Source organism: Sceloporus occidentalis, unplaced genomic scaffold (genome assembly GCF_023333645.1).
Source record: "Sceloporus occidentalis isolate IW3139 unplaced genomic scaffold, rSceOcc1.0.p SCAF_4, whole genome shotgun sequence".
In the NCBI taxonomy this organism is placed as follows: Eukaryota; Metazoa; Chordata; class Lepidosauria; order Squamata; family Phrynosomatidae; genus Sceloporus; species Sceloporus occidentalis.
In genome coordinates this window covers 190,109,519-190,132,163 of record NW_028316984.1, presented here as the reverse complement: position 1 = coordinate 190,132,163, position 22,645 = coordinate 190,109,519, and the positions used below count along the sequence as shown (strand labels likewise).

The 22,645-nt window shown below is 45.5% G+C and overlaps 1 pseudogene across 1 annotated transcript in view; it reads right to left on the bottom strand.

Moving 5' to 3' along the window:
• LOC149315176 (uncharacterized) overlaps positions 1 to 7,471 on the bottom strand; it is a 68,738-nt pseudogene extending 61,267 nt beyond the window's left edge. Inside the window, exons 1-3 of the transcript XR_016281064.1 lie at positions 7,298 to 7,471; positions 6,339 to 6,459; positions 4,334 to 5,581 (exon numbers count right to left, since the gene is read on the bottom strand). The product of XR_016281064.1 is annotated as an uncharacterized LOC149315176 (transcript). The remainder of the gene's footprint in view (positions 1 to 4,333; positions 5,582 to 6,338; positions 6,460 to 7,297) is intronic.
• Between the last annotated feature and the right edge of the window lie 15,174 nt (positions 7,472 to 22,645).

Sequence of the window (22,645 nt, the reverse complement as noted above, 5' to 3'; positions counted from 1 at the left end):
GTAAGTCCATCCCCAAAAACAAGGACCAGATTCCAACCAAAGCAATTGCTCTTCACCATCCTCACTTAAAACAAATAGCCCACAAGATTCCAGAGTTAGATCCTGAAGCAGAAATCCTATTACTAATAGGTACAGACTGTCCAGATTTATTGCATATCAAGCGGCAAGTGACAGGCCCAGCAGGAACACCTTTCGCTCAAGAGATGTCTTTAGGTTGGGCCATCATAGGTCCAGTTTGTTTGAATCGCAAAAGAATACCAACAAGAATAAAGACCTTTGCGACAACACTAGTGGACAGAGGTCGTCCCTCTCAGCCGGAGGAATGTTCTGCTCACATCCGTATACACCAACTGGACACCACTAACTTCGAGTCTACACTCTTCCGGTCCACCTTACGTGATGAACAACTCGCCCCATCCATTAAAGACAAGCAGTTCCTGAGCATCATGGAACAGCACTGCCAGCAAGACAACAAAAGTAACTGGATTGCCCCATTACCTTTTCGCATACCCACAGACCTCAACCCTGCCGACCAGGGATCCAGAGCCATTCCAGCAGGCAACCTTCAAGATTCAAGCTGGCTACACGGTCCTTCATTTTTGCTAGATCCAGACTAAAAGACATTTGATAGACCAGTGTCAGACTTTGTCTTTCTTTGCAATGACAATGTTATTTAGAGACCTGGACTTTGATATGTATATATTTGAATATAAAGTATACCAGTGTTAGTACTTAAAGTTAATATAAAGTTATATGGAAAACTCATTAAGAGTTTTGGTGGGGAGTGTCATGCCTCCAGAGCATCTTTGATGTTCTTGAGACATATATTTAGTTAAGATTATATTAGGTTTTCTATGTATTAGTTTAAGAGGGGAAATACAGGTCTACAGGTTTAAGAAAGACAAGGATTGTGGGAAATCCCAGGGTCTTATTCTGTCTCCCTCTAGTTAGTTTCAGTGTGTAGTAAGATTTCAGCCAAGTCAGACCTGGAGAGAGTATTTTCCTTTGACAAAAAGATAAGTCCACAAAGGAAGAAAGATAGTCCTGAGAAGAAGAAAGATAGAATCCATCAAGAAGAGAGCAAGGTATTTAGGAAGGACTATTGAAAAAGAAGAAATCAGTTTTGTGTTTTTTGTGTTATAACCAGTAAAGCTTTTGGAAACTTAAGAAATTTGTGGACAAGTCTTTTGTTCTGGCTGTGTTCCCGAGAGCCAGAGGCCTTACTACACCCAAAGTCCATAGCATCGCTCTTGGGACAAAACAAAGTCTTTCCCAACTTATGGAGACCCCAAGGTGAAGCTATCCTGGGGTTTTCTTGGCAAGATTGGTTCAGAGGAGGTTTGCATTGCCTTCCCCTGAGGCTGTGAGAGTGTGACTTGCCCAAGGTCACCCAGTGGGTTTCATGGCTGAACTGGGAATCAAGCCCAGCTCTCCAGAGTCCTAGTTCAGCACTCAAAACACTAGGCCACATTGGCTCAAAAGAAAAGGAATATGCCCAAGTCAGATCTAGCAACCAGGTCAGGTAAGCCCTTGCATGAATAAACAGAAACATTTTGATAATCCCAGAGATCAATTGAAAGCGTCTTCCAAAACACATCATTTATTTATTTCTACCATCCTTCACTTTTCTCATGGTTTCCCTTTCAATTGCCCAACTTATACATCTATGCTTTCCCTTTCTGAACCTGCCAGGGGTAACTGGTGAAGTCAGCTTATTTGTTTCTCTTCTTTCTCTCTTTTGCTGTTTATGTCTGTAAAGGATTCTGGGGGAGATGCTGTTTATCTTGCGGTAGGACTGGCTAGAGCAAAACCCCATTTTCTCCCCCAGCTCAAGCTTTATTACAGTATTTACTGCAGACATGCTGCTGCAAGCCAACACTGAAAACCTATGTTTCTCTAGTCCTGCTTCACAATCCTCCCAATGCCAATGCTGCTAAAAACTGTGAGCTAGACAGAGGACAAGGAGAAAGGAGCAGACTGCCATACAAACAATATGAAAAAGAGATTCTTTGTTAAAGGAGATATACCTGTACTATACCTTAAAAGAAATGGAAAGAAAAAAACCTCACCATATAGGGAGGATTGGTTTGACCAGGGATACGTTTATGGCATGATCACATTGCACAGTTATACTACTATGACTCCATCCTATGGGAGCCTGGGATTTTTAGTTTAGGGAGTCGCATTTAGAGGTGTGTCTGATGTGAAATGGCAGGAGGAGGAGGAGGAGGAGGTCAATGGGAGCTGAAACCAACTCTAGGGAGGACATTGCAAACAAGAGGCCTTTCATGGAAAAAGAGAGAAAGAGAGATTCAAAGAAAAATACAAAAAATGTCAAAATCAAGGTTTGCTTTTTGGAATTTACGTATTTCTGGAATATTTTCAAGCTGTAGATGCTTGAATCCATTGATAAGGAATCCGTGGATATGGAGGGCCAGATGTACTTCTACTGATGCAACCTAGAATTGCATTGGCCTTTTTAGCTGCCTCCTCACACTATTGACTGTTCATCTGGTGGTCTACTAGGGCTTCCAGATCCCTTTCACATGGACTCTTGTTAAGCCAGGTGCCCTGCCACCTCCCATCCTATATCTATGTGTTTCATTTTTTCTACCTAAGTGCAGTACCTTACATTTCTCCGTGTTGAACTTCATTTTGCTAGTTTTGGCCCAGCTTTCTAATCTATTAAGGCCACTCTGAATTCTGATCCTCTCCTCTGAGGCATTAGCTACTCATCCTAATTTGGTCCCATCTGCAAATTTGATAAACATGCCTTCTATTCCTCCATTGTTGAGGAGAGTGATTCCCAAAGCAGATGGCAATGTCCTCCTTGGGGGCAATGGAAAGCTCCAGGGGAGCAGACAGGACTTCAGTCAAAGTATTGGGGGGTAAGGATGACAAGGGGATCCAGTGGCCTTTAGGACCAATGTGGGGATGAGGGTTTTTTTTAATTTAATTTTTATTAAGTTACTTCATTTTTATGATATAGAGCCAAAACACACTGCAGAAATAATCCCGTTTGAGACCTCTTTAACTGCCGTGGATCAGTGCTAGAAAATCCTGGGAATTGTAGTTGATTGTGGCACCAGAGCTCTCTGCCAGACCCAAAACTACAGTTTCCAGAATTTCCAAGCATTCAGGGATGCTTAAAGTCCTTTCATGACTTCACTGTGCAAAGAGATCTCTCATGAATGACTGCACTAGGGCTCTCTATCTTGCAGCCATTTCTAAGCAGCAGGAGTCTGTAGGATGCAATCACAGCAGTTAACATGGCATCAAACTCCAACAATACAGTAGTATGACTAGGCCTGTGTTTGCCAACTTTCTGATGTCCCTCAGTTGCTCAAGTAAGGTTGTGTATTCAGCATTGTCCCAGGCCTTGACGTACGCGGGCCAAAAGTTAGGACCTGGGGAAACATAAAGTATGATGTATTAAGTAACAAAAAAATTTCAAATTGCCTTGCAATGCATAATAAGGCACTGGTCTCCCAGCTGAGCTGGATATTTGCACAGAGCCCTTTCCTCTTGCCTGGAGTTTGGCCCCCAAAAATGGGGAAGAGGTATCCTCATCTCCTGCCTGAAGATGATTCATGAAAACTGAAAGCCTGATGCCAGGCCCTGATGTATGCCACTCCTACTGCCCCATGTAAAAAGGGCAAGAAAAAAATTTCATTTTACAGAAGAACCCAAATAAAACATGAACCTTTCTCTCCCAGCTTTAGGTCCCGAGGACAGAGGGGGAAATCTAGGTTTTACTCGGGAATCAGCACATGTTTTGTGTGTCAATGCAGGACTAGAATGGAGACAGAAATGCATTCTCAACATCCTTTTTCATGGCCACAACCAGTTGAATTCTAGCAGCACCTCACTGATACTAATACTGATACTCCATAATGGATGTTATCTTTCACAGATTCTAGATAGACAATGAAGAATACAGAATGCTCCAAATAATTGAAAGGTTTATTTAATGTTCCAGAAAGGGCAAGATAATTTAAGAGAAAATACTTTGTAGCAGAAAAAGAATGTTAAAAAAAATTGTACTAAAGCTTAACAAAACACAGTAAAGACATATGAAGGCTGCCTTTTCAACTACTCCCATTTCCACACTTTCTCTCTAGTGTGGATTTTATGATGCTTCAAAAGGTGTGAATTCTGAGAAGAAATTTCCTGCAATTCTTGCATTTCTATGGCTTTTCTCCTGTATGAATCCTATGGTGATTTGTAAGGCTGGCAACTGAAGGAAAAGACTTGTAACACTCCTGGCATCTGTGAGGTTTCTCTGCTGTGTGGCCTCTCTGATGGACTACAAGGGCTGACTTTTGAGCAAAGCCTTTCCCACACTGCTGGCATCTGTAAGGCTTCTCTCCTGTGTGGACTCTCTGATGGACCAAAAGGTCTGACTTTTGGGCAAAGCGTTTCCCACACTGCTGGCATCTGTAAGGTTTCTCTCCTGTGTGGCCTCTGTCATGGAGCACAAGGTGTGATTTTCGAGCAAAGCATTTACCACACTGCTGGCATCTCTAAGGTTTCTCTCCTGTGTGGCCTCTCTCATGGGGCACAAGGTGTGATTTTCGAGCAAAGCATTTACCACACTGCTGGCATCTCTAAGGTTTCTCTCCTGTGTGGCCTCTCTGATGGACCAGAAGGTGTGACTTCCAAGCAAAGCCTTTCCCACACTGCTGGCATTTGAATGGTTTCTCAGCTGTGTGGCCTCTCAGATGAACAACAAGGTGCGACTTGCGAGCAAAGCCTTTCCCACACTGCTGGCATCTGTAAGGTTTCTCTCCTGTGTGGCCTCTCTGATGGAACACAAGGCCTGACTTTTGAGCAAAGCCTTTCCCACACTCCTGGCATCTGTAAGGTTTCTCTCCTGTGTGGCCTCTCTGGTGGACTACAAGGGCTGACTTGCAAGCAAAGCCTTTCTCACACTGCTGGCATCTGTAAGGTTTCTCTCCTGTGTGGCCTCTCTGATGGACTACAAGGGCTGACTTGCAAGCAAAGCCTTTCCCACACTGCTGGCATCTGTAAGGTTTCTCTCCTGTGTGGCCTCTCTGATGGACTACAAGGGCTGACTTGCAAGCAAAGTCTTTCTCACACTGCTGGCATCTGTAAGGTTTCTCTCCTGTGTGGCATCTCTGATGGACAACAAGGTGTGACTTCCAAGCAAAGCCTTTCCCACACTCTTGGCATTTGAATGGTTTCTCTGCTGTGTGGCCTCTCAGATGACCAACAAGGTGTGACTTTTGAGCAAAGCCTTTCCCACACTGCTGGCATCTGTAAGGTTTCTCTCCTGTGTGACCTCTCTGATGGACCATAAGGACTGACTTGCAAGCAAAGGCTTTCCCACAATGCTGGCATCTGTAAGGTTTCTCCCCTGTGTGGCCTCTTCGATGGACCACAAGGCCTGACTTGGAAGCAAAGCCTTTCCCACACTGCTGGCATCTGTAAGGTTTCTCCCCTGTGTGGCCTCTCACATGGACCACAAGGCCTGACTTGCAAGCAAAGCCTTTCCCACACTGCTGGCATCTGTAAGGTTTCTCTCCAGTGTCCATTCTCAGGTGTGTCTCAAGTTCTTCTAAAGAGAAATGCAAAGGCAGTTAAGTCTGATTTTACCATTAAGAGAAGAGGGGATCCTTGAATCTATAATGGAGTTACTAATATCCACTAGGGCAGGAAACATAAGAGGAGAAGGAGTTTCTGTGTCCACTTTCCCTTTCTTGATATCAGTCATAATTGCAAAATGAAACCCCTCAAAATGTCTGAAAATAAGGACTTAATAATAATAAAAAATAAAATCTTTATATATAATTCCTGCCACTCACCATGGACTTGAGCTCGTTCGCACCAGTTTGCTTGAACCAGTTGTTAAACTGGTTCAGGTTTGAGGCTGCCTTACAATACTCAAGGCAGCTCTTCTGTCTCTCTTATGTTCTTACCCAGAGGTCCCTTCCTCTCTGAATAGAGCTAGACTATCTTCACTTTGCTCCTGCCCTGCGCTCCTCCCAGAATTTCACCTTTGGCATCTCTTCCCTGCCATTCTATTTTTCACATTCTCTCTTTCACAGACAGTGAGAGAGAGAGTATGGGGCAGGAAAGAGACACTTTCAGTCATATTTGGTAATATAGAAAGGACCATAAATATAGAAATTAATCCATAGCAAAGGCTGAAGAAGGGATATTTATAATCCTCAACTAGAGAGCTTTAGTGCTTCACTAGACTACAAATCACAAGATTCCCCAGGATGTTGTTTTGACAATTAAATTAGAATCATAGTGCTTATGAAAGGAAGGATGCTAAGTCTGCATAGGAAGGGCCATCGATTCAAGTTCCTTACCCAAGGAGGACACATTCTCATAGTTCTCTATCATCACCAACTCATACAATGCCCTCTGCTTTGGGTCCAGGAGTTGCCATTCTTCTTTGGTGAAGTACACCGCCACATCTTTAAAAGTAACCTGCAACACAAAGAAGCCCTCATCCAGAGAGGTCTAACCAAAAGGGAAGGAAAACACATGGTGCATCCCAAATATTATTTGATCCCCTCAGAATACAGATGGATCCCCTCAGAATACAGAATACAGATGGAGTGGGGTATGTCTCAATAATTAATGATTACTGAATATCTCTTTTACTGAACTCAGCAATTGTTAGAATAGTGCATGAGGAAAAATGGAAGGTAAAGCCTGGATTCCTGATGAACTACATTTCTCATGTGAAGGGAGATTTTGTTCGTCATGTGGAAATTGTACCATGTGGGTATTCACAATCTACATTACCAACAAGAAGAAATCTAGGGCTCACCCAATCGGCAGTGGTTTTGGAGCCCCAATGTCTATGGTCAAATACTTTTAGCACATAAATCAGACAACCCGACAAAATCCTATTCCCATTCTTTACAAGAAAAATATGAGAAGCACAAATGAAATCATTAGGAATTGCTTCCTTTCATGATTCCTCAAAACCAGCTGCCTCCCACCCCCAAAATGGTGGACCAACCCTGCCTCATATCCCTGGGTTTAGTGCTAACATAGACATAGACAACGTCTTCCCAACAGTCTCTGAGGGAGACACTGAGCGACCATCATTGGCTGGAAGCACCAGCCCTGGCCCTGATTCCCTGGGAGCAGAAGCAAGGAGAAGATGGCCGGAAGCAGGGGTCAACTGAGTCAATGAAGGACGGAGGATGACCTCTGAAGGAAGAGAAATCCATCTGCCCTTGGTATCAACCGCTGGGGATCCTATGCTGAGACCCCTCCCGATGGCTGGATTGCAAAAGTGGGAGTCAACATTCACCTTCTTCAAGGTAATCCCTCCCGTAGTTTCCTCCAGAGCTTCGCCTTTATTCCTTCTTTTGGGGGCCATCTTGGAGAGATGCACTCCTGCAGAAAGAACAAATAGAGGGGTTTTACATCTCCACATATTTATAGTCTTTCATGGACCACCAAAAAATAAATCCAAAGGTGCTGAGAGAAAATCAATCCTGAATTTTCCATACAAGACAAAATAACTGAATTGAAGCTGTTCTACTTTGGACATATTGGGAGATGACAGAACTTCTTGGAAGAGATTATGAAAGTCAGTAAAGTGGAAAAATACAAAGAATGCACTGCAGGTGGATTTACTCAAGAAAGCCCAAATGCTGAGCTTGCAAGACCTGGCTGAGCCTTGTAATAACGGTGGCTCTTGAAGGTCTCTCATTCTTAGGGTGCTCCTTGGATGAAGCCAACCTGAAAGCACAGAAGAACAACAAAAGGCTCTTCCTTCATCATCAGAAAAACAAAATCTCCTCTCGCTGGGGTTCTGCAGAAGATTTAGCCCTAAAGGAAGGAAGGAAGTTCTGCAGCCTTCAAGGTCTTGTACTACAACTCCTAGCACCTTTCATTTCTCTGTTATTCTGTCCAAGGAGCTGTTGGGAGCTCTAGGTTAGCAATACCTGGAGATCCACAGGATGCCCATTCCACCACAAAGAAAGTAAATGCCATGCGATGAAGGAAACAGAAGCAGAAAACCCTGAAGCACCCTGGGTTTCAGAGGTAGCCTGGAGCAAGGAGTCCAGAAAGAGCACTTGCGCCAGAGCCAGGCTTCTTTTGGCCCGAAAATGCCCTATGTGTTCAGACAGAGACCCCTTCCCAAGAGCCATGACTATCTCTTTTCAAGACTCCCGAGGGGCAGATGAGGCCTTGCAGCCACGGAAGCCCCATGCCTCTTGGGGGGAGAGAAGGGGGCTTCCTTGCTTTCACCCCCAAGGCTCTCTCCCTATGGAAGATCCCTCAGACCCCCAGCATTGACTCTAAAAGGGGGCTCTTCCCCATCCTTCTTCTCCCCAGCTTCTCTGGGCACCCACCTTCCCTTCACCAAGAAAACCAGAAGGAACCGTTATTCACAACTGGCCAACAGTCAAACCCAACAGTCTTCTTCTAGAATTGCGTTCAAACACTCACCCACTCACTCCCAGCATTCCATGCTTCCCCCCCCCCCCAACAGGTGACTGACGTATGACATTTACCATAAATGACATCTATGTTTATTTCCTTACCTTACCTTCTCTAACAAACTTCTACATTTTAAACAAAGGTCCATAATGTCCCATGGGCCCCTTTCCCAGCTGCTTTGCACCTCCCCAGATCATCCCTGGAGACTCTTTTTGGTCCCTTGGGGGCAAAGAAGGGAGTTGACTTCCTTGTCTCCTGGGAGGGTCTTTCTCAAAATGGGGGTGGGATCTGGAGGTCATTGGGAAAAGAGCCCCCTCAGAGCCCCCCTGGTAGACAAAGTCAGGGGTCTTGGGGTTTATTCCTCCTGTCCAGTGGGATTCAGAGTGGCATTGCCCTGTGACTAGGGCTGGAGGAAGACTGAAACGGAAGATGGGGATGATGAATCTGTTAAGGAAAATGCAACATGGGATATACAGTGAATGAAATAAAACATGTATGTGAGAGTCAGGATGACTCAGCAGAAGCAATTAAGAGCCACACAGGTGTAAAAGGTAATGCAATTAGCAAGTCCTAAATGCCAAGGACAGAAATGTAAAGTGGATAATTGAACACACCTGAGAATTGTTAAGTGGTCAAGGCTGAGATGATGAAATCATTAATTGTGGGTTGAAACAAGAGAACCAATGAGAATGGATGTACACGCCCACTGGGTGGATACTGACAAGAGTGGGTGGTATGATCCAATGACTATAATAATGGCTATGAATCCTAATGTATTTTGTGGGTAGTAGTAGTGGATAGTAGTGAGGAGTTGTATTGGATAGTTTTGGAGCTGTATATAGTAGAATAAAGTAGATCTTTTATATAAGACTACTGAGTTGTCTGGTGTCTTGGGTGAAGATACAAGAGCCAGTTGGATCCTGAAGAAGTGTGAAGACTTCTGTGGAAGCAAGAGTGAGAAGGCTTGGAGAGTTTGTCAGGGTCTTCAGCCTATGCTCTGTAACTCTGCTGCTTTAGAGCAAAGCTTTAACCACTGGCCAAAACTGGTCAGCGCCGGTGCGTAACAAGGTGGTGAGTTTGAGCCAGAGGTGAAGAGCTACAACTCCCATCATCCCTGACAAGGGTTACGGGCCCAGATACTGCAGCACCCAGCATCCACAGAAGCTGAAAGTTCCAGAGAGTGGAAGACAGTTTTTTGGAAGACAGATCAGAGCAAGCTGTTTGCGCTGCACTGATAAGCTCCGTGAGTAACTCCTCCTGTGTTTTGATAAGCCTGAAAGGGGTCAGCTGTGCATACTCAGAAGGACTGTGTCAATTGAGTCACTGCACAAATTAAAATGGAGATTTTGAAGTTTAGTAAATTGAACAGAAGCAACTACTCCACCTGGAAGATTTATGCCCAGTCTTTACTTGTAAAAGAAAGTTTATGGGCCACAGTTGAAGCCGGGCTGCCAGCTGATGCAAATGCAGCCACGAAAGAAAAAGATAATAAAGCCAAGGCTTGTCTTTTTCTAATGCTGGAAGAAGACTTGATTAATGATGTCAGAGATAAGGAAACCGCCAAAGATGTGTGGGACACGCTGCAGAGATTACACACTCCTTCGACTGCCTTTGCAAAAATGCTATGGTCTAAGAGAATTTATAGGCAGAAGATGGCAAAAGGGCAGTGTGTAAAAGAACATTTAAAAACAATGCAAGACTTGTTTGTGCAGGCTGAGCTAAGAGGAGTGAAAATAAGTAGAGAACAGCAGTGCTATATTTTGATTGAATCATTAGATCCTACTTGGGGCAACATCACCAATGCTTTGCAAAACTTACCGGCAGAAGAACTGACAAGAGACTTAGTTGCGGCCAGGATTCTGGAAGAGAACCAGAGGAGACTGTCTGAGAGGAATGACGCAGCAACTTCTAAGTCTGTGCCAAGTGAGCAAGCCAAGCCTGATGTGCGTGGGCTGGACCAGGCAGCTTCTTCGAGGGAGCAAAGAAAATGTTTCTACTGCAAGAAGATAGGACATCTGCAGAGGCACTGCAAGCAGTTGGCTGCTGATAGAAGCAAGCAAGAGAGCAGATGGCAACCACGGCACGACCAGAGGCAGAAGCAGTCCAAGCCGCCATTTTTGAAGGACAATAGAAATAATAATAAGGGGTTTGCGACCATGATAAAAGAAAAACGAAGTGCAAACTCCAAATGGCTTGTAGATTCAGGAGCCTCGACCTCCATGTGTAATAACATTAACTTGATAAGTGATAAGAAGCCAGCCAATGTAAATGCTGTGGTTTTGGCTGATGGGAATGAGCTCAGTACTGTAAATCAAATGGGGACAGTTTACATTCCAGGGCTAAAGGAAAACTTTAATGATGTTTTGCATGTAAAAGAATTAGAAAACAACTTGTTATCAGTGAGCAGATTAACAGACAGAGACTACATAGTCACATTTGAAAAGAATCTGTGTAAAATAACCTTGAATGGGGAACTGCGTGGCATAGGCTTGAAAAAGGATAAGCTTTATTTCTTGGAAGAAAATGTTGATAATTACAAGGTTGAGAATGCTAACAATATTGATAATGTGCCAATGCACAAAGACTGCATACATGAGCTCCATAGAAAATTTGGCCATGCTAGTTTCAAGTGTTTAAAGAATTTAATAAGCATGTGTCCAGATCTAAAAGTGGCAGAATGTAAAAATCATTTAGACTGTACTGTTTGTAATCAAGTGAAGGTCAGAGCTTTTCTAGTAGCTAAGAAATCCAAAAGAATTGCTCAAAGACCATTTCAATTTGTCCATGCTGATGTAGCCCAAGCTAATTGTTTGTCTTTAGGAGGAAGCAAATATTTCCTAGTAATTGTGGACAGATATTCAAGATATGCTTTTGTAAGAATATTGAAAAATAAGTCTGATGCTGGGCAAAGTTTGAAAGCATGGGTAAGGATGATTGAAAGACAATTTGATAGCAGAGTTGGCACTATTGTTACAGATAGAGGTGGCGAATTTTTAAACAACCAGATGTATAATTGGTTTCAGAAGGTGGGGATAAGACACGAAACCACTAACCCTGCTTGTCCTAGTGAGGATGGTTTAGCTGAAAGGAAAATCCAGGACATTAAAAGGATTTCTGCTTGCTTGATGGCAGATGCGGGGGTTGGAGACAGCTTCTGGGGTGAAGCTACTCTGACTGCCATACACATAAGCAACAGGTTATTTCATTCAGAGATTGAAGACATTCCCTACAGGGTCTTGTATGGGAGAGTCCCAAATTTTAAATACTTAAGAGTTTTTGGACAATATGCACATGTATACATACCTGCTTGTTTTAGGAGAAAAGGAGAACCCAAGAGTAAAAGACTTAGGTTTTTAGGATATTCAGGGAACAGCTACAAATTTCATTTGGGAGGAAGAGAAGTACAGTACTCCAGGTCTGCAAATTTTGAAAGACATGCTGGCTGGGACAAGCTGCATGCCAACAAGGAAGTGTTCTTAAGGTTAGGTAGCTCAAGTGAGCAAGAAGCCCAGACTGAACCAACTTCAGGAAACGGAGGGGTTTCAGTCAAGCCAGAAGCCTCTACTAGCAGTAGTGGTAGTACCTCAGATGGGGAGACACAAACAAGACCAGTAACCACTAGAATGACAGAAGACAAGAGATTTACCAGAAGGACAACAACTTCTAGTGCAGACAGTGATGAGGAGAGAGGCAGAATGACAGAATTCATACCCAGGCGTAGTCACAGAGTTAGGAAGTCACCAGATAGATTTGTTGTGACACAGGCAAGAGCTTGTACAGTAACAGAAGAGCCTGAGAGTTTTGAAGAGTTAGAAACCTTTTCTAGGGAAGAACAGGAAAGATGGTGTGAAGCAATGGATAGTGAATTTAGTTGCTTGGTGAACAAAAATGTGTGAAGTTGTGGATAGACCCAGAGATAAGAAAGTGATTGGTTGTAAATGGGTGTATAAAAGAAAGGAAATGCCTGATGGAAGCATTAAGTACAAAGCAAGATTAGTAGCTAAGGGTTTTGCACAACAGCAGTATGAGAATTTTGATAAGACTTATTCTCCAACAGCAAAGCCAGAAAGTTTGAGAATGGTGTTAGCTGTAGCAGCAAGGAGGAATTTAGTTGTTGAACATTTTGATTTTGAAACAGCTTATTTAAATGCAAATTTGGATGAAGAAATTTTTATGGAACAGCCACAAGGTTTTGAGGAGAATGGAAGTCAGAAAGTTTATAGGTTGAAGAAGGCATTGTATGGTTTAAAACAGAGTGCCAGAGCTTGGAATTTGTGCATTAATGATGAGCTAGTTAAACTAGGATACAGAAGAAGCGTGGCAGATGCTTGTGTTTATACAAAAGGAGACATAGTGTTAGTGATTTATGTGGATGACTTGTGCGTAGCAGCAAAGTCAAAACAGGAGATTGAAACAGTTAAGAGAGAATTGTCTGAAAAGTTTGTTTTAAAGGACCTAGGTTTGTTGAAGTCTTATTTAGGCATTAATGTTGAATGGACACAAGAAGGTCATTGTTTACTAAGCCAGAGAAAGAAGATAGAAAACTTGATAGAAAAGTGTGGACTACAGAATGCTAAGATAGTTAGAGCTCCAATGACAACTGGTTTCGTTTCTGAACCAACAACCAGAGATTTTGAGGACAAGACTTTTTTCAGGAGCATCATAGGATCTCTACAGTTCATTTCTTGCCACACTAGACCAGACATTTCGTTTGCCGTTAACAGTTTATCTAGAAGACTTTGTGATCCTAAAGTTGAGGATTGGACAGCTGTAAAACACTTGTTAAGATATTTGAAAGGGACTCTAGACAAAAAGTTAATTATCAGAAGCAGTAATGCAGATTTAGATTGCTATGTAGACAGTTCATTTGCGTCAGAATTAGGAGACAAGAAGTCAGTCACAGGAATGATCATAAAGTATAGTGAAAGTCCAATAGTATGGAGAAGCAGAAAACAAACAAACGTAGCATTAAGCACTTCTGAAGCAGAATTTGAAGCTTTGAACGAAATTGTGAACGAGGTACAATGGCTTGAACAATTGTTAAATGACTTAAACGAAAATTTCAGAGTACCTGTAGAAATTCAAGAAGACTCGCAATCATGCATAGCAATGGCTGAAACAGAAAGTTTGAAAAACAGAACCAAATATGTGGGTGTAAGGTACCAAAATGTGAGAGACATGGTTCAAAAAGGAGAAATAGAGTTGAGGTACATAGAAACACAAAATAACATAGCAGATTTGTTTACAAAAGCTTTAACAGTAGAAAAACATGAAAGATTGACACAAATGGTTGGAATGACATTGTAAGCCACATACAATATTTTATTTCGGAGGGGATTGTTAAGGAAAATGCAACATGGGATATACAGTGAATGAAATAAAACATGTATGTGAGAGTCAGGATGACTCAGCAGAAGCAATTAAGAGCCACACAGGTGTAAAAGGTAATGCAATTAGCAAGTCCTAAATGCCAAGGACAGAAATGTAAAGTGGATAATTGAACACACCTGAGAATTGTTAAGTGGTCAAGGCTGAGATGATGAAATCATTAATTGTGGGTTGAAACAAGAGAACCAATGAGAATGGATGTACACGCCCACTGGGTGGATACTGACAAGAGTGGGTGGTATGATCCAATGACTATAATAATGGCTATGAATCCTAATGTATTTTGTGGGTAGTAGTAGTGGATAGTAGTGAGGAGTTGTATTGGATAGTTTTGGAGCTGTATATAGTAGAATAAAGTAGATCTTTTATATAAGACTACTGAGTTGTCTGGTGTCTTGGGTGAAGATACAAGAGCCAGTTGGATCCTGGAGAAGTGTGAAGACTTCTGTGGAAGCAAGAGTGAGAAGGCTTGGAGAGTTTGTCAGGGTCTTCAGCCTATTCTCTGTAACTCTGCTGCTTTAGAGCAAAGCTTTAACCACTGGCCAAAACTGGTCAGCGCCGGTGCGTAACAAGGTGGTGAGTTTGAGCCAGAGGTGAAGAGCTACAACTCCCATCATCCCTGACAGAATCTTCTCCCATTCGGCCTCAGGCAGAAAGGGAAGATGGGCCTGCCCTGTTTCTGCTCTTCATTCACCCCCCATGGAGAAAGTCTGCCTGCTCTCCTTCTCCCCACAGAGAAAATGGATGTAGTTTTTGGATGGGGTGCAAGGGGTCATCCTCTGGCCCCCTGAACCTTCTCCAGCAGCAAGGTGCCATTGCAAGGTTCCCTGTCTGATGACCTCCCCATTCTCCCCATGCTTCTGCCATGCTGCTTCCCAGTGGAGCAGAGAAAAAGCAGGGAAGCAGCTCAGAGGTTGAGGAATAATAATATAATAATAATATACTTTATTTATATTTACCCGCCTCTTCCTTTCAGATCCATATCTCCTCCCCCTGAACTGCAAAATAAACTCTGGAGCACAAACTCACTTACTTCTGGCCAAAAGGGCCAGACCACCCTCTGAGGAAGAGAATCGCTTCAAGGGAGGCCTTCTAGGACCTCTGCTGACAAGGTTCTGGAACATTCCATAAAGACCAACTGAGCATGACCAGAACTTCCATAGCTCGACTGGGAGGTAAAAACAGAATGGCTGCCAATGACACTTGAGAAAGAGGGAGCTCAAAATGGCCACCGCCAACAGGGATTTTGAAAATTATTTTAATAATAATAATAATAATAATAATAGATTTATTTCTAGCCCGCCCAATCACGAAGAATCCAGGCAGGTTACAACAATAAAATACAACAAATTACAATAGAGTTAAAAAATCAAACCCAAGACCTACCACCACCCCCCATTCCCAGTACTAAAACAGAATTAAACAGTAATAATATCAAAACATTTAAAACATTAAAAACATTGAACAACCAAAAAATAGGCAGAAACATTGGCGGGGGGAAATAGACAGATGAGGGGACAAATATCTCTATATCTGGGGAGGGTAACTAAGTTGGAAAGGCCTGCCAGAAGAGATCCGTCTTGAGTGCTTTCTTAAAAGCTGCCCGAGTGGAAATGGGACGGATCTCCTCCGGCAGGTTGTTCCATAGTTTAGAAGCAGTAGTAGAAAAGGCCCTCTGGGAGACAGATGTTAGCCTAGATTTTTTTGGCTGTAGTAGATTTCTTCCAGAGGACCTTAGTGTGCGGGACGGACAATAGGGAAGAAGGCGTTCCCTCAAGTACTCTGGGCCCAAGCCATGTAGGGCTTTAAAGGTAATCACCAACACCTTGTACTTTGCCCGGAAACTAATAGGCAGCCAGTGCAGCGACTTCAAGACCGGTGTTATATGGTAATTCCTAGAAGTTCCCGTGATCAATCTGGCTCCATATTTTGTACCAGCTGAAGTTTCCGAACTTGGCACAAGTAGAGCGCATTACAGAAGTCCAATCAAGAGGTTACCAGTGCACGCCCCCTTTGCCTCCTCGCCGGACTCCGCAGCCAAGCCGCGCTTCTGCCGGGCGGTCTTCTCCCGGGGTGTCGGAGGTGCGCATCTGCACACCGCCCCGGGAGAGCCGCCCACGGACTGAAGGAGCACCGCAGCGGGACTCTTTGTTTTTAGGCTGCTTTGGCTTTCGGCGGCAGCCGGGGAGAGGGCCCTTTAAGACTCCTGGGGGGAAGGCAGGGAGTGGGAGCTCGCCAGGTGAGAGCGGCGAGCTCATAAGCCGGACGCCGGACCTCCCCGCCACGCCCCCTTTGCCTCCTCGCCGGACTCCGCAGCCAAGCCGCGCTTCTGCCGGGCGGTCTTCTCCCGGGGTGTCGGAGGTGCGCATCTGCGCACCGCCTCGGGAGAGCCGCCCACGGACTGAAGGAGCACCGCAGCGGGACTCCGCAATTGCGCAGCTGCGCAGTTTTTACGGGGCTAGGGAGGCTGTGGGTTAGCTTGGGCAGAGGATGCCTGTAGTGGCTAACCTCTGCCCTTTATTTGTCGGTGTAGGGTGGGTGGGGGGAGGTCATGGACGCGGGGGATGCATGGGCTTGGGAGGAAGGGGACAACATCACTCTGAGCGGAGCTCCTATTGAGGTTGTGCGGGGCAGGGGGAGGTATGGCGGTGGGAGGAGGGACTTGCATTCCAGGGGAAGGCGAGATCGATGCCTCATATCCATCTCTCCTTCCGGTCCCCCTCCCAACCTAAGGGACCTGAGGGTCGCTCCAACCGTGCCACAAACCCTGTCGCTGCTCCTGTGCAACGCCAGATCAATTAACAACAAGTCCCACATCCTCCACGACCTGTTGGAGGACCGAAGCTGTGATCTGGCTTGCATTACCGAGACCTGGCTGGGGCCTGAAGGGGATCCTGTGTGGGCTCAGGCCCTGCCTGCCGGGTTCTCGGTGAAGGACCAGCCCAGGTTAGGTGGGCGGGGGGTGTGTGGCCTTGATACATAGGAACACCATGTCCCTCACTAGGAACCACATCAGACAGACGTCCTATATCGAGTGTATTTACCTGACCCTTAAAGCTAGGGACAGTCTAGGGATTCTGTTGGTGTATCGGCCACCCCGTGCGCTAACAGACTCCCTTAACGAGCTGACACAGCTGGTCGCTGAACTGATGCTGGAGACGCCCAGGCTACTTGTCCTGGGCGACTTCAACATCTCCCTCACGGCCAGCTACGTTCCACCCGGTGCGGCTCGCGAATTCATGGATACCATGGCTGCCATGGGCCTGTCCCAGCTAATTCAGGGTCCTACGCATTGTGCGGGTAATACTCTCGATTTGGTCTTCTGTTCGGATGCGGAAAATCCGTGGGTGGAAATATCTGATATTTCCCCCTTGCCATGGACGGATCATTTCCTGGTTGAGGTGAAAATCAAGGTCTCTACCCAGATCCCTCCCGGGGGTGGTGGACCTATTAGGATGGTCCACCCTCGGAGGCTAATGGAACCTGACCGGTTCCAGGCAGCCCTAGAGGGACACATGGTTGGAAGCGACGGCGATTCTGTTGATGCCCTGACTGGTATCTGGAATACCGGTCTCTCGAGGGCTATACACAGTATCGCTCCCAAGCGCCCTCTCAGACCCGCTTCCAAACGTAAGCCCTGGTATACGGAAGATCTCCGGGCGAGGAAGCGGGAGCTGCGACGGCTAGAGTACCGTTGGCGGAAGCACCTTCGCTTAGACGACAAGACTCTCCTAGCCCAATTGTTAGAGGACTATGGAGAGGTGATACGAGCAGCAAAGAATTCGTTCTATGGTGCTCGTATCGCGTCCGCGGAGTCGCATCCAGCAGAGTTGTTCAGGGTAGTCAGGGAGCTTACTCAGCTCCCTCCTGCCCTGAACCAGATCCTTGAACCTTCTAAGGCCTGCTGGGACTTGTTTAATGACTTTTTCGTGGATAAAACTTCTTGGATAAGCGAAGGTCTTAACGCCGACATTCAGGCAGAACCTAGAGTAGAGGCGTCCAGGGCCTCCGTGGACTTAGTTAAGCTGGATCAGTTTGAGTTGGTTAGTACCGAGGATGTGGACAAGATCCTTGGAAGTGTTCGGAAGACAACCTGCTCTCTCGATCCCTGCCCCTCGTGGCTAGCAGCCCAGGGGGGACCGGCTGTGACTTCATTGTTACGCCGGATAATTAATACATCTCTGAGGGAAGGGCAATTTCCATCTGTTCTTAAATTGGCCATAGTAAGACCTTTATTTAAAAAGCCCTCCCTCGACCCCCTGGTGTATAATAATTATCGGCCAGTTTCACTGCTGCCATTCTTAGGGAAGGTGATCGAGAGGGCGGTTGCAATCCAGCTTCAAGGGGTCTTGGATGAAACGGATTATCTGGACCCATTTCAAACTGGCTTTCGGGCGGGTTATGGGGTTGAGTCGGCCATGGTCGCCTTGGTCGATGATCTCTGTCTGGGCATCGACAGGGGAAGCGTGTCCCTGTTGGTGCTCTTGGACATCTCAGCGGCTTTCGATACCATAGACCAGGGGTAGGCAACCTTTTTGAGCCAGGGGCCAGGTTGCTGTCCCTCAGACAACTGGAGAGCCGAAGCCAAAAAATAAATAATTAAATAATTTTTAAAAACTTAATTAAATAAATAAACCGGGACAAATGTGGGACAAAATTTTTAAATGGAGGACACATTTTTAAAAAATGGAGGACACGCAAAAAAATTGCTGATTTTTAAAAAAATGTTAATATAAATGCATGTTTCGGAGGCTTCTATAAACAATTGCCCCCCTTGCCCACCGCTTGCCCCCCCTTGCCCGCCTCCTCCTGATAGGCCAAAGGCCCCACGCCCTCACGAGAGAGGCCGAAGGCTCTGGCGGCAATTGGCGGCAGGACTGGGCTGGGGCCGGTCCCAAGGCCTTGCCGGGCCGCATCTGGCCCGCGGGCCGCAGGTTGCCTACCCCTGCCATAGACCATGGTATCCTTCTGGGGCGCCTGGCAGAGGTGGGAATCGGGGGCACTGCGCTCCAGTGGTTCCGGTCCTACCTCTCTGGGAGGTCCCAGATGGTGCAGCTGGGAGACGTGTGCTCCGATGAGAGGGCCCTTAAAACTGGGGTCCCTCAAGGAGCCATTCTGTCTCCCATGCTATTTAACATCTACATGAAACCGCTGGGAGAGATCATCCGGAGACATGGGGCACGGGGTTATCAGTACGCTGATGACACCCAGATCATTTTCTCTATGTCTCCGACTGATGCAGTGACTGAGGATGGCGTCTCTCCTCTCGTGGCCTGTCTGGAGTCGGTAATGGGCTGGATGAGGGAAAACCGACTCAAGCTGAATCCAGAGAAGACGGAGGTACTCGTGATAGGTTCCCCTGGTCCAGGAATGGCGGTGGTTCCACCTGTCCTGAACGGGGTCACGCTCTCTGTGAAGGACTCCGTGCGCAGTCTGGGGGTGCTTCTTGACTCGTCCCTTCACCTGACTGCTCAGGTGAATGCGACGGTCAAGAGCACCTGCTATCAGCTTCGGCTTATTCGCCAGCTGCGCCCATACCTGGCCCAGAGGGACCTTGAAACTGTGGTACATGCCCTGGTAACCTCGAGACTGGATTTCTGCAATGGACTCTACATGGGACAGCCCTTATACCAAACCCGGAAGCTTCAAATGGTGCAGAACATGGCAGCTAGGCTGGTCACTGGCACGTCCAGGGCCAGCCATATAACACCGGTTTTAAAAAACCTCCATTGGCTGCCCATTCGCTTCCGGGTGCAATATAAGGTGCTGGTGATGACCTATAAAGTCCTAAATGGCTTGGGCCCAGGATACCTGAAGGACCGCCTCTCCCCATACATTCCGCCTCGCACCCTCAGAACATCTGGGCAGCAACTCCTTAGGGTTCCTGGGGCGAGATTATCCTCCACTTCTAGGAGGTCCTTTTCCATCGCCGCCCCGGCCCTTTGGAATACGCTGCCCATAGAGCTCCGCTCAGTTACCTCCCTGGCCCAATTCAAACGGGATTTGAAGACCTACCTGTTTCAAATGGCATTCCCCGATTAAGTCCTCATAGGCCCCCCTGCCGCACAGGCCGCACAGGCAATGGTTTGGCTAACCCGGGGGCTTTTGTTTTTGATTTTGTTCTTGTTTTTGTTTCTGTTTTGTTTTGTTTCTGTGTGATTTATGTAATTTTTGATATGGTTTTAACTTGAATTTTGTGTATTTTTAACTGCTGTAAACCGCCCTGATCTTATGGAAGGGCGGTATACAAATAAAATGTTTATTTATTTATATTTATTTATTTATGTACTACTGTTTCCAGGTCCCTCGGCTCCAGGAAGGGGCGCAGTTGGTGTATCAGATGAAGCTGATAGCAGGCGCTCTTGACGGTCGCATCCACCTGAGCTGTCAGTTGGAGCGACAAGTCAAGGAGCACCCCCAAGCTGTGAACAGAATCCTTCAGGGGAAGTGTGACCCCATCCAGAACTGGCTGACACAACTCCATTCCTGGATTCGGGGTTCCTATAGCAAGTACCTCCGTCTTACCTGGATTCAGCCTGAGTCGGTTTTCCCTCATCCAGTCCATTACCACCCCAAGACAGGCATTCAGAGGAATGATGATGATGATGATGATGATGATGATGATGATGATTATAATAGGCAAGGAGAGTCAACGTGGTTCAACTCTGCAGGTGATCGTGATGGACACAGCGCGTCTTTCTATGCCCCAACAAAGGTTATGGGCCCAGTAGCCACGTGGACAACGCTAAAAAAGCTGTGGGAGATCTAGTTCTGCAATTGGTGAGCTGTGTTTGGATTACTAGAGGGCTGAAGAGAAAAGTCCTGAAGAGGAGTGAGTTAAGTGCTGTCTGCTCACGGACTCTGTCATTATCAGTTGCAGTCTCAGTGCAAACATGGAAGCAGCTGTCAAGTTTGAGAAACTGTCCGAGAAGAATTATGCTTCATGGAAAATTTATATGCAAGCTTTACTGGTAAAGCAGCACTTATGGGACTATGTAAAGAAATAGCCAGATCCTACTGATGAAGAACAGCTAGCTGGTGATGAAAAAGTTAGAGCAACAATTGTTTTAGCTATAGAGCCAATCCAGCTAAATCATATTAGAAATAAGAGGTCAGTGTTTGAAGCTTGGAAAGCTCTTGAGGCTGTTAACCAACCAGCTGGAGCCTTGTCTAAAATGCTGTGCAGCAGAAGGCTATATTGCTGTAAACAGCAGGAAGGCGAATCAGTGATTGTACACTTTAAAAGGATGCAAGAAAACTTTGCAGAGTGCAGCGAGCGTGGCATCCAGATTGAGGAAACCCAGAAGGCTTAGTAGTTTAAGCAGTGACTGGGAATTTCTGATGTACAATCTCCAAGGAGTAGCCGAAGCTGATTTAACTGTGGACCTTGTGGCATCCAGAATACTGGAAGAAGAAGAGGAGAGACTCTGAGGAGAGCTTCAAGGGTGTGACTAGCTGGAGGCGACAACAAACCAACCAACCTATGTCCTTGCCCAAGGAGGGGAGTGCTGCTGTCTGCAGGACACGGAGATGTTTTTCCTGTGGGGAGACCAGACATTTGATGAAGAACTGTCCGAAAGTCTCTGCAGCAAAGAAAGGACAAAACTCACAAAAGAAAAGGAAATATAAGCCTCTCGGTGCAAGGGGGTTTGCTACTGCTGTGGAAGGAGTTGTAAGTGAGAAGGAAGACCAGTCTGTTTGGATTTTGGACAGTGGGTGTTCTCACCACATGACCCCTATAGGGAAAAACTACAGCACCCTAAGTCAGCACCAGTGGACACTGTGGTATTTGCAAATGGTGAATCTGACTGTGTAGAAGTACAAGGGTCTGTATTAATCCCAGGTTTAAAAAAGGTATTCCATAATGTTTTGTGTGCACCAAAGTTGCAAAATAACCTTGTAAGTGTGGCATCTCTTACTGATGATGGATATGAAATCCTTTTCAGAAAAGATTATTATTATTATTATTATTATTATTATTATTCTGACCACCATCTTGAGGGGGAGAGAAGCCTGGCCTGAAAGACAAAGAGCCCTCCTTCCGACCACCATCTTGAGGGGGAGAGAGGCAGGCCAGCAACAACAGGCCTCGCCTGGAATACAACATTCTTATATACAACACAATATATGTATTGTATATTGTCCATTGTATTTTTATATTGTATTGTATACTGAATTTCTTGTACACCGCTATGATCTATTTGGAATAGCGGTTTATAAATAAAACGTATTATTATTATTATTATTATTATTATTTATATAATGCTGTAGATTTGCACAGCGCTGTACATAAAACAATAAATATAAAAGAATATGGTGTACAATCTAAGAAATAATAGGATAACACATATAAAATACATAGCAATACAGGAAATGATTCAATAAAACAGGCAACAAAAGAACATCAAATAGCAAGTGACAATCATGCAATGCCTGGGAACGCTTCTCTGAACAGGATGATCTTCAACTCCGTTTTGAAGCTGGTTAAAGAAGTGATGGCTCTTGTTCGCGGGGGAAGAAGGTTCCAGGAGTGAGGGGCAGCAAGTGAAAAGGGGCGAATCCTAGATGGGGCAGAGAGAATCCTGGGCTGGGATAGCCGACCTTGACTACCAGAATGGAGGGCCCCAGTGGGAAGGTGAGGAGAAAGAAGGTCGGATAAGTAAGGAGGGGCCAGCCCATGGAGGGCTTTAAATGTCAACAGCAGGAGCTTATACTGAATACGGAAAGGGAGGGGGAGCCAGTGAAGGGATGCCAACAAAGGAGAGATATGGTCGGAGCGGTGGGCGGATGTAATAATGCGTGCAGCTGAATGCTGGACAGA